Source organism: Dermacentor albipictus, chromosome 1, assembly GCF_038994185.2.
Source record: "Dermacentor albipictus isolate Rhodes 1998 colony chromosome 1, USDA_Dalb.pri_finalv2, whole genome shotgun sequence".
Taxonomy (NCBI): domain Eukaryota; kingdom Metazoa; phylum Arthropoda; class Arachnida; order Ixodida; family Ixodidae; genus Dermacentor; species Dermacentor albipictus.
This window is the reverse complement of record NC_091821.1, coordinates 350,536,896-350,553,112: the sequence shown is the minus strand read 5'-3', so window position 1 is coordinate 350,553,112 and position 16,217 is coordinate 350,536,896. Positions and strand designations below refer to the sequence as shown.

Sequence of the window (16,217 nt, the reverse complement as noted above, 5' to 3'; positions counted from 1 at the left end):
GAAGGTTTGATGGGGTAACTATCGATAGTTATGGTTGGAATATTTATTATTTTCTTTTGAGTGGGATGAAATAGCATGAAGACTGTTTTACTAGGGTTAATTTCTAAAGAGTTGCAACGACACCAGCGAATAATGTTTTCCAAATCGGTATTCAGCTTAGAAGTTAGGCCATTAATATAGGTGTCAGCAGTTAGAATCGTAGTGTCGTCCGCATAGAGATAAGGTTCACAATGCGAAAGATGGGCAGTTAAGTCATTAATGTAGATAGTGAAGAGCAATGGGCCTAGTATAGACCCCTGAGGAACTCCCCTATCAATTAATTTGAAGTTAGAAAGATGATTAGAAATACTAACAGCCTGTTGTCTATTAGTTAAATAATCGCGAACAAAAGCCAGCGCCGGTCCTACAACGCCGATTGCGTTTAATTTAGTAATTAAAATATTATGGAGAATTGAGTCAAACGCTTTGGTGAGGTCAATAAACACTGCTCCTGCATATTTACCTTCGTCAATGTGGTGCTTAATTCGATCAGTGAAAGAAAGAAGTGCAAGATTAGTAGAGTAACCTGCACGAAAACCAAACTGCGTGGTGCAGAGAATGTCAAATTTTGTTAGATACTTAGTTAGACGCTTTTCAAAACATTTCTCTATAATTTTGCTGAACACGGATAATATAGCAATAGGGCGATAGTTAGAAATCAACCCTCTATCACCTTTTTTAAATACAGGTATTATTTTGGCTTTCTTAAGTTTAGATAGAAATACACCGCATTTAAATAAAAGGTTAATTACATGAGAAAATGGGTCAGCAATAATATCAGCAACATATTTTAGGTGCACTGGCTGTATTTCATCAAGACCGGCACTTGTTAGCTTTAGTTGTTGTATGACATTATATATTTCGTCCGGAATGGTAGGATATAAAAAAAAAGATTGTGGTTGTCTCTGGGGTGCTGTTATAGGACTGGTAGGAAGGGGCTTATTATTATCGGAAAAGAAATTATTAAATTCATTTGCGATGTCTGATGGATTTCGATACGTGCCACTAGAGCTTGAAATCTCACTTATTTGCGAATCTTTTAAGTTTCTGTTCAAAAAATAGTTTATGAGCTTCCACTGTTTAGCGATACCTTCAGCTTCATTAATTTTAATTTCATAGTACTTCTTTTTGGCACCTTTTAACAATTTGTTCAGGACATTTTTGTAGCAAGCATATCGCTTCTGCAATTTGAAGTTAAATGGGCAACGTTTAATTTTCTTGTACATATTCTCTTTCTTGCGCATGCACTTTAGCAAAGCATCTGTGAGCCATGGGTTGTGAGGTGCTGGATACTTCTTGTTACATCGAACATAAGTGGTTGCGTCATGGACACATTGCTGAATGACAGAAGAAAAGCGTACAAAAGCTAGCTCAGCGTTTGATTCAGATTTTATCGTCGACCAGTCAAAAGAAGAGATGGAATCTATGAATTGATCTTTGTTAAACAAGGACTTTTGGAAAGAACGCTCAGCGCGTGGTGAAGCATGAGACAAGCGACAAAAGATGGGATAGTGGTCTGTAATGTCGAGTGTTATTACGCCACACTCATCACATGATATGTAGTTAGATAAAATATGGTCAATAAGCGTGCTTGAGCCACCTGCGATACATCTTGTTGGTACTGTAAGCAGCTGTTCGTAACCAAAGCCCACAAAGCAATTCGAGTATTCAACCGCGTTCTGATTGGATTCATCCAGAAGGTTAATGTTAATATCTCCCATAATAACAACGTTTTTTCTTTCGCAGGATATCTTATCTAGGCTTTCGTATAGTGCAGAGCAGAACTCTGAGACTGACGATGATGGCGAGCGATATATGCATGCTAAGATGGGTTTTTCAGCATCAGTTTGTGTATGTTCGTCATCAATTTCAATCCAAACAGATTCAGTGTTGTCAGTTAGGAGGGAGAGGTCATTCCGACGTTTATATTTTATAGAAACTTGAATGTGTAGGATGAAATTGTAAGCTTCATCTGCTTCAGCTGCATAAGGAGTGTCCGTGTTTACGACCGTTTGCCACGCACACCCTTTCGCAAGGCGAGCACAACATGCTGCTAGCACTGGATTGCCAGTTGCCAGCAATGACTGGCAACCAATTACCGGCAATCGCTGCCTGGCTAACACCACATAAAGCAACAATACAGCGATACAGCCATCACTGGCACAAAAATCGCAAAATGTTGAACTTTGATATGCATGCAAGTCAGCGCTACATCCTCCCCACGCAAACACGACTGACATACTTAGCAACTTTACTTTCTATAACGGCAAATTCAAATGTGGAATAATAGGCGAGCACCGCGAGTTTCTTTTCTGCGCCGGGAATCGAACAGCAGGTGTGTGATCGCTCGGCTACTTGTGAACATTTTTTTTCCACGCGTACGCGACCACATTTTAATCTGCGCTGTAAGTAATCAGAAAACCTACCCAAGTTATGTGATCAACGGAGTCGAAAAGATACATGCAGTTCGAACCAACCACCGTGGTCTGAGCAGGTCGCAAACGGGCATTTCTGTGCGCGCGCACACGCCTATACCCGAACGAAATTGTTGCACGTATATAGTTAATGGAAACAAGCGCACAGTCGTAACAGCCTTACAAATCCACCACTGTAAAGGCTATACAAAAGGTAAAAGCGATAATCCGGCCTTGTCACCTTCAGCCATTACCCAGGCTTGCAATGCAGGCTAAGTGGATAAAGTAAAAGTATCATTGCACTATAGTTGTCTATGCAGCTTTGACCAGAGTATTATGTCGTCTGCCATTTACCGCTCACAGTGAACGGCGGCCGAAATAGCAGTAGTCTGAACCATGCCTGCGGTAGCGTGGCCTTTGCGGCCATTGTGAACAAGATGAACCGACACTGGTCACAAGGACAAGACGTTCATTTGAGGGATCACCAGCCGTTTGTGCGCAGGCGCGAGTAAGAGCGGGCGTGAAATATAATATCTGGTGGCTTTTGCTCCTTGAATTTTGCTCCTTGGCTCTGCCTAGGCACAACGGAGGAGGTTTCTTAATGCGTCTTGTATGCGTTTGTCCCCTAGACATGCCGGTATTGCAGAGTACGGTCGAGTACGCTCTGGTTCTGGCTGCCCGCGCGGTGAGGCAGGTGCACGGACGCCCCATTTGGTGATCGCTGTATCTGAAGGGGCAAGGTTCTGACTGATTTATAAGCAGCGGGTCGCTTTTTTCGTAGCGACGATAGATTGGTTTTGCAAGCACTGCGCCAGGAGGGCACATGTAACCGGCAAACGGAGGCTTCAGGATAGCACCTGAGGTTATATAAAGCAGGCGGCGCAGGAGATCCAGGGCACCCAAGGGGTAGCGGGTGGATCAAAGCTGAAAGCAGGGCGGCCCGTGGGTTGGGGCCGCGGAGGCCGAAGCGTGCTTGCTTGGTCACTAGGTATGTGCTCCTGGTCAGGATGCAGTCGTGGTCGTTCTCATCGTAGCCTTGTCATCCGAATCTCGTCATGGTCGTTTCGCATTCCGGGAATACTGGGTTCAATTTGCACCTAAACCCGAATTTTCTTTCCAGCCCAATTGCTTTCGTTTGGTTACAGGAAGCTGTCTGAGAAATTTGGCGTCGAGGCGAGCGTTCTTTGACGCGTTAACGAATTTTGTTAACATTTTACTTCCATCGGAAGTGCTCGCTCACGTCCAACGCAAGGCCAACGCACGAACAACGCCAACGCCACAGGATTTTCTGCGCTACGGGACCCTTAAAGTTATCGTTCGAAAAAACTCGTGAGTCATTCCATTCTGTGAAGGTGGATGACGAGCGAAACTTTAGCACACGGCATAGAGGAGGCACCGAATTGTGTGTGTGTATATATATATATATATATATATATATATATATATATATATATATATATATATATATATATATATATATATATATATATATATATATATATATGTTATCATCTGCATTACAACAATTTTATTAAAAGTAATGCTCCGGCAGTTTTGGTTGCGGTGGCCTCACGCCCTCAGGTGGCGGCTCGAAGTCCTTGGTCTCGGGCGACATCTTCGGCTTGCCGGACGGCCCAGAGCTGGTTTTCCAAGTCCGAACGTTTGAGAGCCGCCTCCCAGCGGCGGCGCCCGCAGCTGGGGCCGCATCGGGAAGGAGCGAGCTCGAGGCTTCCTTTAAGGAAATGACGTAGTACGTTCTCCTTTTTCTTGCTGTTTCTTTTATTTCTTTGCTATAGCGGCCACGCCTTTCGGGCCACAATGGCGGCTTGGCCACAATGGCAATGGGCCACAATGGCTCCATATAGGAGAAGGAAAAAACTTTATTAAATCGAAATTGGAGTGGGAATGTGAGAGCCAGGCTGGCCGGTGGGCTAGGTTTGGACCCAGGGGGCCGCAGTTCTAGTAGACCAGTGCGCGAGCCTATAGCCTTCCCTAGCATTCCGGATGGATGGATGGAAGGTAGGGACGTCCCCTTTGAAACGGGGTGATGGCAGTTGCCACTATGCTCAGCTTTTTATTTTTGTTTAACTGTGTTGTAAGCAGTGGCGTACCTAGGTCGTCTGGCACCTGGGGCCCATAGGTCTTCTGTCACCCCCCCCCCCCCGGGTGTAGCCGGCGGAAAGAGGGGTGTCTTCAGACGTATCTCCCCCTCACTGGTCCCTTGCACCCGAGGCCCACGGCCCCCCGGCCCCCCCCCCCCCCCTATTGCTACGCCACTGGTTGTAAGCAGCGGCGTAGCAACAGGGGGGGCCGGGGGGCCAGTGGGGGGGGGGTGTCACATACGTCTGAAGACACCCCTTTTTCGCCGGCTACACCCGGGGGGGGGGGGGTGACAGAAGACCTATGGGCCCCGGGTGCCAGACGACCTAGCTACGCCACTGGTTGTAAGTTATTCAAATTCGCCATTTTCTTTAAATACCTCTTCCTACACTTCAGTTTGTCGAAAGCGTGCGCCATCTGTCGGTCAATTTATTACTAACACCAGATGCCACCACAGTCGACTCTTGCAAGTCTGCACGTTTTTGTGTGTGTTACACAGTGTGTCATTCAAAGTTATAGCAGTTTGAAAGGTCAGAAGCATAGACCTGATTAAAAGAAATATTTGAAATATGCATTCATTACAGACCTAAAAGGCAAAACTGCTTTCTTTTAGGTCCACTAAAAGAAGTTTTACTTCAAATAGTATGAATCACTCGTTTTAGGTGCATGATCTTCACGCGTGAGGCCTTTTAGCCGCCGAGGAAATTGCATCTGCTGAGGTCTCTCCTCATTCGTCGAATTATTCTTTCGCCTTTTGCTAAAGAATACCGTGGGGAGGGTCACTCGAATGAACCTACAGGCGAATTTTTGGAAGGCCCTATTCGTCTGGGTAGGGCCTAATCTATAAATAAAATATAAGAGCCAAATGTACATATTTGCATGACATAACGGCGGGAACGAAATAATGCGCAGGCCTCATATATATATATATATATATATATATATATATATATATATATATATATATGTGTGTGTATAATCACATTTCATATTTTAACTATTGCCAATTTGTGTGGTGTAACACAACATCCACCAATCAAGAAGATATTCACCTGTTACAAAAGAAGCATCTCCGCCAACTATATAAAGCTTCCTATACAGCATCGACAATAACCGTCTTTAATAATTATGGTGTGATCCCAGCTCACAATCTCTACATATATAGTCTGAGGCATGTATATGTACTTGAAATCCATCGAAATATCAGCAACCTGCGTACTCTAGCCCAACTTCAGAGAAAAGCTACAAATTACGTTACAAGACACTTTGAGGATTGGGTAGTACCAACACCACGTTCAAACTATGGGAAACAATGCCTTAAATACATAATACCAACACTATTAAATTACTATAACTGGGTCCGATTTGATCTTTTTACGTCATCATTCAAGGAACTGATAATGATTTCGATGTAATATCTGGTAGCGTTATGTATCTGTGTTTTTGCATTTGTGTGTTGAGATGAAGCAAAGTGGGAGTGAGAAACGTGTCAGTGAAGTTATGTATATGTCTATATATGTATATGTATATGTATGTGCGCATATGTTATGCTGCCTCCCAGCAGAAACAGGGATTGTAGACACGTCAAGCTGTTGAAGGATAGCTTTTAATCTACAGTCCCTACAGTGCAGGATGGCAAATAAACAATTTCAATATATATATATATATATATATATATATATATATATATATATATATATATATATATATATATATATATATATATATATATATATATATATCCTAGTGCCCCACGTAGCTCCAGTTAAGAATTTAAAAATGAAAGGCGCGTCGGAAGCGTGAACCGAACGCATACTATACGTAATATCATTTACTACCTCAGGCAATTTTTTTTGTTTTTCCCCCATAACTCACTAATTAATTAAGTTTAATCACCCAACTTATTAATTATTGGCTGAGGACCCAAGTACGATACGCAGATTTGTAGAGCACCTTCAGAAACCACCGATCGAGTTGTTTCCTTTGCGATACGTCTCACGTAGTCCTTTTCTCCGGGTTGCAAAGAAAGCCCGGGAAATATGAAGAAAGCCACGTGACGGAGCGCTTGCGCAGTGGTATTGCGTTGCTCTCAAGCGTACGTTCGGTGAACAAGGTCGGCTCCCGTCGGATGACGGCGAAAATGCACGCTGCTGGCCGAGCGCTGCCGATGAAATAAAGAACGCCCTGCCGCTTCCTCGTCGCCAGTCACGATGCTCTGCATGTTTGGTCGCGAGGCGATATATACGATATGAGGTCGTTCTTAATGGTAATACTCCTTGTTGATGACCATTTGAAGCATCGCAGTCGGCGTTTATGCTGGCTGGAGTGTTTCATAGTGAAATTTCCATGTAACGTATCTTCCGGTGTATTGGCCTCGAGCTCCACCACTGGAAAAGCTGGCGCCACCGTCGGCGTGACGTAGCATGAGGGATCACGTGGACCCAGAGGCCGCGTCGGCTGCTTCGGAAGCGCCGACGCGAGCTGAAAACAAAAGTTTAAAGTCCGACCTGCGCCGCGGTTCTGACTAAGTGGTGAGGCTTTACCGCCTTGGGTGTCTGCTTGACAACATTTGAAAATACTAAATAGATAGCGGCTGCCTTTGGAGGCGTGCAGCATGGTAGGCTACTGCTCGGTGCCGCAGTGCCGGACGTACGCAACAGATCCCAGTGTAAGCCTTATTCACACGTAGCCGCAGGGCAAGGAGCTGCGTGAAGTTTGGCTGGCGAAATTTAGAACCGGCAGACAGCCATCGGCTACAGCTCGCGTATGCAGCAGGCACACACGCGATGAAGATTTTGCTACGGCGCCGTGACTGCGCGATGTTCGGTGAGTAGCAGAAAACGCACACTGAGACGCTCGGCTGCGCCCGCTGTCGGGGCGGTTTGGTATATCAACTTGTTGACGCTACATAGTGGCAAGTTCTCTGGAACGGAAGGGGAACGGAAAGACACATATTAGAGAAAGGCATGTTTTTGTTATGTATTAATGCACTGGATTACGAAAAACAAGCAGACGGAAATCGCACGCTGAGAAGACCGATAAACATACAGTGCGAGGCAACTTGAGAAATAATATTGAAATGTCCAAGAATTTAGAAGACAAAAAAAGATTGAATCGTCGCGACGGCACATCACAGTCGCCGTCGTCGAAGTCTCTATAACGAAATGATGTTTGAACAGTTATGATAGCGTCCATGCAACAATGGTTGCTAGGCTACTGGGAAATGCTTATATGCTGCGGCCTAAAGTTCACGGCCAAGAACATATTTCACATAGTTTGCGCTCTGCGATTGCCGACCTTTCACGCAAGAAGCCGGTTCGGGAGACTCCATCGCGGCGACCGTGTGTAGTGGCGTTCACAGTACGTATCCGGTAAAGAGATGGCGTCTGTAAACGATTCTGTGCTTTCAGTTTGCCCAATATTATTGTATCGACAGTCAAAAACTTATCTCGTTTTGAGAGTACCTACGTAAATGTTCAGGAGGGCTGCCACGTGGGGTTTTTATTCAGCGCCGTAAGCGAAACCTACGGGCAGCGCGCCGCGTGATCCCTCATGCTACGCAAGGAAGGCGCTTCCGACAGATGGCGACACTGTAACTCCTCGCCGCCAGTTAGACACGCGCGCCTCCGACCTACCGTCTCTCTTGAAAAAAAAAAAGAAAAGAAAATCTCATATTTTTATCTCCTCTATAAGAATCTCAATCCGACCTACCGTTGACCGATCTAAAATGGGTGCGTCTTATACAGCATATTTTTTTTGCGTCGGAAGTGTTATAAAAATGTGCGACTTGTACATCGGAAAGTACGATACTTCGAAATATGACAAGACAACACTCAATCCAGCTCGGTAGGCATCACGAAACGCGACTGCGCACGCTCATCGCGATATGTCTTGCTCGCCCATTTCTAAGACACAAAACTTCCGTCTCTCTTCAAAAAATAAATAAATAAAATAAATAAAGAAAGAAAGGTACACCAACAGTCACATATAGTACGCGTGACCTCCAATCCAAAAGGCATCTATGTCAGGATGTCCGCGATGTCTACGCGGCGAGCCTTCGGTTACGGCACACGTTGCCACAGTCGCTCCGCTGTTGAAACAAATTCGAATTCTTTCGGAATGCTGCCATGCACGGAGTCTAGTACTCGTGAAAGCACGCGGCGGAACGAGGACGAGAAAGGACCGTCACATTAAGGAATGATCGGGGAAGGAACTGTGCCGCCTCTTCTTTAAAAGAGCTTGAGCTCAAAAACCAACGTGTTGGCTGACGCCGAGACGCAGGTGACCTTTGTCCAAACCAAAACAAACTCTATGAAGCAGGGAAACGCAACACCGCGACATTGTGCGAGGGCTGAGAGTATGTCAGCACGGTTGGGGTCGACTTTCCAGCTGCTGAGAAAATCTAACTTGCGACAAAGCTCGGGCCTAACACCAATGATCTTGCTATCAGTTGATAGAATCGGGTCGTTTAGGAAGTATTTACGTTTGTGTGCATCTCTTTTCATTCGTATTTGAATATGTTCGACTCGATTTGCAATGTGCTTTACCATTATTTTTGCGAGAATATTCGTTGTGCATTTTAGTAACGCTCCCTTCAGTTTTCAATTTTGAATAGAATAAACACTGCTCGATCCTTACTATTCAAACTGCATTAAGTGGTTTTAAATTTTTGACATGCATACTAGAGAGTGACAGCACCGAGCGACATGGTGTCAGCCAGTCTTGACACAAAACAAACTCAGTGAATTTTGCAAAGGCACCGAGGGAAAGCCTGGAAAACTCAGGGAACTTGAATATGTCGACTGGGTAGGCACACTGATACTGCTAAATTGGGTGTTTTTCCTCTTTCCGAACGGAAAAAAGAGTACTTCAAAACATGGTTCAATAGATATTCAATAGTTCAGGAGACGTTCATTTGAGGGATCGCCAACTGTTTGTGCGCAGGCGCGAGCAAGAGCGGACGCGAGAGAAAATGTGGGGGCTTTAGCTCCTTGAATATATGACTCTGCCTAGGCACTACGGAGGAAGTTCTTTAACGCGTGTTGTATGCATTTGTCCTCTAGACACGCCGGCATTGCGGCGTGCGGTCGAGTGCGCTCCGCCGCTGGCTGCTGGCGCGGTGAGGCAGGTGCACGGACGCCCCTTTTGGTGATAGCTGTATCTGAAGGGGCAAGGTTCGGACTGGTGTTGAATAAGTCGCGGGTCGCTTTTTTCGTCGCGACGATAGATTGGTTTTACAAGCACTGCTCCAGGAAGGCACATGTAAGTGGCAAACGGTGGCTTCAGGAGAGCACCTGAGGTTACAATAAAGCCGGCGGCGCAGGATCTCCAGGTCACCCAAGGGGTTGCGGGGGGATCAAAGCTGGAAACGGTGGCCCGTGGCTTGGGGCCGCGGAAGCCTAAGCGTGCTTGCCTGGTCACAAGGTTTGTGCTCCTAGTCAGGATGCAGTCGTGGTCGTTTCATCGTCGTAAATCGTGCCGTCGCGATCATTGCGTCGTTCTTACCTTGTCATCCGAATATCGTCATGGCCATTTCGCATTCCGAAAATACTCGGTTTAATTTCCACCCAAACCCGAATTTTCTTTCCACCCCAATTGATTTCCTTTGGTTACAGGAACCTCTCTGAGAAATTTGGCGTCAATGCGAACATTCTTTGACGCGTTAACAAACTTTATTAACCTTTTACTTCCGTCGAGAGTTCTCGTTCGCGTCCATCGCAAGGTCAACGCACGAACAACGCCAACGAAGCCGGGTTTGCTGCGCAATGGGACCCTTAACGCTATCGTTAAAAAAAAATTCCCAAGTCATTCCACTCTGTGAAGGTGGATGACCAGCGAAACTGTTTAGCAGACAGCAAGGAGACACAGAACTATATATATATATATATATATATATATATATATATATATATATATATATATATATATATATATATATATATATATATATATATCGTCAGCATTACGAGAAAATAAACTTTATTAAAAAGAATGGTCCGGCAGTTTTGATTGGTGTGGCCTCAGGTGGCGGCTCAAAGTCCTTGGTCTCGGGCGGCATCTCCGGCTTGCCGGACGGCCCAGAGCTGCTGGTTTCCAAGTCCGAACTTTCGAGATCAGCCTCCCAACGGGCGGCGACGCCGATGGAGAAGGTCCCTGGCGGCGCCCGCAGCTGGAGCCGCATCGGGAAGAAGCGAGCTCGAGGCTTCCTTTAGCTGGTAACGGCCGCGGTTACGGACGCGTCGAGAACGGCGGCGGTTTCAGAGAAGTTTCAGTACCGTTGTTGCCAGCACGTTCCCAGACCATGTGTCGCAGCGTTGCTCTCTGTCCGCACGCTTTGCACGCATCAGTCGGGTATAATCCTGGGTATGGTGGCCTCTAGCCACCATATCCTGGGTAGCAGGAGAAGAGACAGACAGACAAGGAACTTTATTAATGGTCATGAGGAACCGGCGTAAGGGTACCTCCCTTTTCAGGGAGTCCCCGTAGCCGTCGCGGGCCGCACCCACGTCAGGGTCGGAAGATCGTGGTCCTCCGCCCTGTCGCAGGCCCTCTGGACAGCCCGTAGTTGCTCTGAGAGGTAGGGCTGCCTCCCAGTCGGTTAGAGTGGTTAGCGATGAGCTGCGTAACGCAGGGCATTGCCAGAGCATATGGGACAAGGAGCAGTACGCCTCCCCACAGTCTGGACAGTGGGGTTCCACATTAGGCGCGAAGCCATTACATTTTTTGCTTGCTTAGGGGGGGTATGAGCCATTGCTGATGATGATAGTTTTTGTTGACGCAGGATAAAAATGCACGCAAGCCTAGCCATTAACCGCTTCGCTGTGAAAGGGAGAGAGATTTATGATGTGGTGCTTCGCCTATTGCAGAGTTCCGCGGGTGTGCACAGATCGAGAGCATGCATTGTTGTGAGTAGCAGGGACCACAGGGAAACTACCTAGGAAACTACGATCTGTGCTCTTAGAGCGTGTGGGAATTCCTTCCTCCATGATCTAGAGGTATTAGCAACGATGATGATGATAATGTGGTCATGCCCTTTGGAACGGGCTCAATGTGACGGGCTGGTGCCGGGGGCCGGCCACGTGTGTAGGCTCCCTCCGTACCATTTGTTAAGAAACCTACATGCAAACTCACATTTGCATTTAGGCTGCCTACATACGCGGGCAACTGCGTCCGTTCATTAGAGAGCCTTCATACACGGTACCCCAGCCTCCCAGTCGTGCGTGTGAAGGCTTCCTAGGAGGAGGAAAAAAAAAATAAAAATAAAAATGGGAGTGGGAATGTGGGAGTTAGGCTGCCCTGTGGGCTAGGTTGGAACCCAGGGAGCCGCAGCTTTAGCAGACCAGTCCGCCAGCCTGGTCTTCTCTAGCGTTCCGTTTATTGAAAGCTTGCGCCATCTCTCGGTCAATTTGTCACTAACACCAGGTGCCACCACAATCGCCTCTTGCAAGTCTGCACGTTTTGTTTGTGTTACACAGTGTGTAATACGAAGTTGTATCACTTTGGAATGTCAGAAGCATAGACCTGATTAAAAGAAATATTTGAAATATGTATTTATTATAGACCAACCAGGCAAAAATGCTTTCTTTTAGGTCCAGTAATAGAAGATTTACTTCAAATAGTGCGAATCACTCGCTTTAGGGGCATGGTCTTCATGCATGCGGCCTTTTAGCCGCCGAGGTAGCTGTATCTGCTCAGGTCTCTCCTCATTCTTCGAATTATTCTTTCGCCTTTTACTAAAGAATACCGTGGGGAGGGACACTCAAATGAGCCTATAGGCGAATTTTTGGAAGGCCCTATACGTTTGGGTAGGGCCTCATTTATGAATCAAAAATAAGACCTACATGAACGTGCGCATGACATATGAAAGGCGTGAACGGGAGAATGCGCAGGCTTCGTCACAGTTATATAGTTATATATATATATATATATATATATATATATATATATATATATATATATATATATACATATACATACATATATATATATATATATATATATGGTGCTCCACATAGCTTGAGCCAAGAATTTGAAAATAAAAGGTGCGTAGCAAGCGTAAACCCAACGCATACTATTCGCAATAGCCTATAGTAACTGAGACTTCTTTTGTTTTTCCCATAACTCACTAATTAAGCTTAATTGCCCAACTTTTTAATTATTGGCTGAGGACCCCACGTATGATACGCAGATTTGCAGCGCATCTTGAGAAACCACCGATCGAGTTTTCCTTCGCGATACGTCTCACGTAGTCCTTTTTTCCGGGTTGCAAAAAAAGCCCGTGGAATATGAAAAAAGCCACGTGACGGAGCGCTTGCGCAGTGGTATCGTGTTTCTTTCAAGCGTGCGTTCGGTGAACAAGGTCGGCTTTCGTCGGATGACGGCGAAAATGCATGCTGCTGGCCGAGCGCAGCCGATTAGATAATTCTTAGAACGCCTTGCCGCTTCCTTGTCGCCAGTCACGATGCTCTGCATGTTCTGCCGCGAGGCGATATATGCCATCTGACAAAATTCTTTAGTTTTGTGGTTCAAGCAGGAGACGGTGTTTCCGCATTCAAAGCGGCGACAGATCAGTTTCATTGCTCGCAAGAAATTTAGGAGCAGCTACAAACAGCGCTCGTTCCAGCTTTGGAGCGTTCGACCTGCCCACAGCGCCGCTAGTGTACTTCCCTACCATGTGCACGCAACTAAATTCCTACACAATTACCCCCCACCCCCTCCCTCCACGTATCGCGCATAGTCGCTTCGCTCCCCTCGGCAGTGTCAAGTCTGGTGGTGAAGCATAGGAAAAGAACATCTGTTGCAGAAATATCACATCGCGGCAAAAAAAAAAAAAGAAAACGCTCGTGTATGACTGTGTCTATTTGAAGGCGATCTACGCACGATAAATGTCTTCGGTCAACGCACTGAATGACGGGTAGCAGGTGTCTAGTTTTTCTCTTTTCTTTCTTTATGTAGGGCAGGAGCACGGGACATGAAACAAGTTCACCTGGCAACATGTTCTTGAAAACACTGTCAGAGTAGACAGAACGATACAAAATCTGAGGCTGCGGTGCTCTCACACACGTGATGTAAAGCAACTGAAATGTACGCCCTTATATAGACGGAATACGGGGAGGCGCCGCTGCCCGAGCCCTCTCCGAAGTTTTCCAGGAGGAACACAGCCTTCCTCCCTGCCCCCTTCCTCCGTGATGCCGAAGCACCCGCCCTTCCTATTGTGTCATTACGAGAGTTCTGCTACCCACATAATTTGAGGTTTCTTTTGACTTGCTTCTGCCTTTTCACTTAAAATATTATTGGGGCTAAAACCTTGCGGACGTGCGCGGCTTCGAATTCATACTTTCGCATTGTTTTTACAAATCCTGACAATAAGAGGACGCGGGCATTAGAAGCACCAACGGCGGCTGCTTCCTCCGGCGCAATCGCATGCGCATGCACGAAAAAAAAAAAGAAAACAGAAGAGGGGCGCGTGTTGGCTGTGGCAGTAGTAGTGATGTCGTTTTTCTCCGTCGCAGGCCAGCGCGCGTGCCGCAGTTTCCTTCCGCCTCCGAAGTGGCTGGGCGACGCGTCATACGTACTCCTGAGGAGCAGGCAGCTTTTGATCAGCAACGCCGCGAGCAGAACCGGGAACTAGTTTGTCTACGCCGTGCTGATGCTGCAGCGTGGGCACAAGAACAGGCTCAGTCAGGCGCAAGCAGCAACTGCGTACCGAGGATTCGGCAGCCTACCAAGCCGTCGTTCAATGAACCGTAGGGATTAACCCAGTGATAAACACCGGGGCCGCACGTTTCAGCTTCGCTGGTTAACCATCTGCACGGAGTGCTTGGGCGCTAATCTTTTATTTCTACTGGGAAACCACGTACAAATACAATATATTTAAATATATGCACAGGACAAAATTTTTGTATTTTTTGGGAGAGGAAGTAGCCAACTAACAATTATTTCTAATGGTATCGATAGTCTGTGCCTAGAGAATAAATGTGACGCTGTATGTTCACCTGGCTTCAAATTGCTTTGCGTGCTGTTTTGATCCTGAAAAAAAACTGCAGACTTCAGTGACCCCTTTGGCAGAGTTTTCTCTCTCTCTTCAGCCTCATACCCCCCTTCCCCAGTGTAGGGTAGCAAACGGGACGTGCGTCTGGTTAACCTCCTTGCCTTTCCTGTGTTCTCTCTCTCTCTCCCTCTCTTGGCAGATTCTTTTATCAACAGCGTGTGAAATGCACGCGAATGATGGTGTCTCAGTATTGTTTCTGTTTTGAGTAGGCAATGCTAACGACTCGCGAAAAGAAAAAAAAAGCTCTTGTAATAATTTGCAACATTTATTAGGGATGGTAACATCGTCACTTGCATGCAGAGGTCAGAAATATGTATGGTTCACTCAGTAACCGAAATGAGGCAGAGCCGTTCTCGCTTGAAATCAGAATCAACAGCAGTCATGTGCAGCAGCGCTTACACTCGAACTCGTAATAATACAAAAAAAAAGAGGCTGCAGTTTTGCCAGAATGGCAAGCCGTGTTAGTGATAGCGAAGTATAAGATAGTTACACGAAGGAATATTCTTACCGTATAAATCCGTGTAAGGGCCGAACCTTTGTAAGAAGCGCACCGCCAACTTGACATAAAAAAGTAATGAAAAAGAATATTCCAGAAGTAATAGCGTTCGGTGCGCATCGCTTTCGGTGCGCGGAAAATACTAAAACTTCCACAAGGCGTAACACGGGTTTTTTACTGATGTGCATTGGTGCGACTTAATACGCACAAAACACGAATACATGTCCCTAACGTGTTTAACTGAATCTACTTGTCGCATGGCTCATCCTCCAGATGCCGGTCTCTTGGTGGTGCAAAGAGAGGACTCAGGCTGTGAAACTTAACCGTCTTCTGCTATGAGGTCTTCAAAATACTCATATAAGATGATCAGTTCAGTGGCTGCTCAGTGGCTATGGTGTTAGGCTGCTGAGCACAAGGTCGCGGGATCGAATCCCGGCTATGGAAGCCGCATTTCGATAGGGGCGAAATGCGATAACACCCGTGTAATTAGATTTAGGTGCACGTTAAAGAACCCCAGGTAGTCGAAATTTCCGGAGCCCTCCACTACGGCGTGCCTCATAATCAGAAAGTGGTTTTGGCAAGTAAAACCCCATAATTTAATTTTTTATGTGTAAGCCTATATAACTTACATATGCCGAGAGCTGTCTGTACAAATTGAAAATGGAGCGATAGGTGGCTCGGCGTGAAGCCTACTTCCAGCTTTCTGCCTGGTGGATGCTATTGCTGAAAAAAAGTTTCGCAAAATATATGTATTTTTAATGCGTAAGCATTTCTATACCTACCCATCGGGGAAACTCGTCCGTCCGTCCCGTAAGACGGTTGCTTTATATAGACAGAGCCCTCAGCAGCGAGTGAATTCACCTTCGTTCTGCCTGCAGCTTGCACGCGAACGAAGCGGCGAGAACACAGTGCTCGCGAATCTCTCAGCAGACGTGCCGCACCCTGCCCATTTCGCAGACATCGCTTTCAGCATACGGGCCCGCGCGGTCGTGCCATATACGCAGCCGCCGCCGCCACCGCGGTGCACGTTTGATCACCGTTCATAATGGCTCGGCGCCGATGGACAAGGCGCTAGAAAGCGATAACGGGTTAATAATGATCGGAACGTCATCAGCGC

General features: G+C 46.3%; 2 non-coding genes across 2 annotated transcripts; both read left to right on the top strand.

Moving 5' to 3' along the window:
* Positions 1–5,264: 5,264 nt before the first annotated feature.
* Positions 5,265–5,386, top strand: LOC135909665 (U5 spliceosomal RNA). The gene has a single exon (XR_010566758.2). It is a non-coding gene; the product is annotated as a U5 spliceosomal RNA (small nuclear RNA).
* A 6,854-nt stretch (positions 5,387–12,240) lies between these two features.
* Positions 12,241–12,362, top strand: LOC135909664 (U5 spliceosomal RNA). Its single transcript, XR_010566757.2, has one exon. It is a non-coding gene; the product is annotated as a U5 spliceosomal RNA (small nuclear RNA).
* The last annotated feature ends 3,855 nt before the right edge of the window (positions 12,363–16,217 follow it).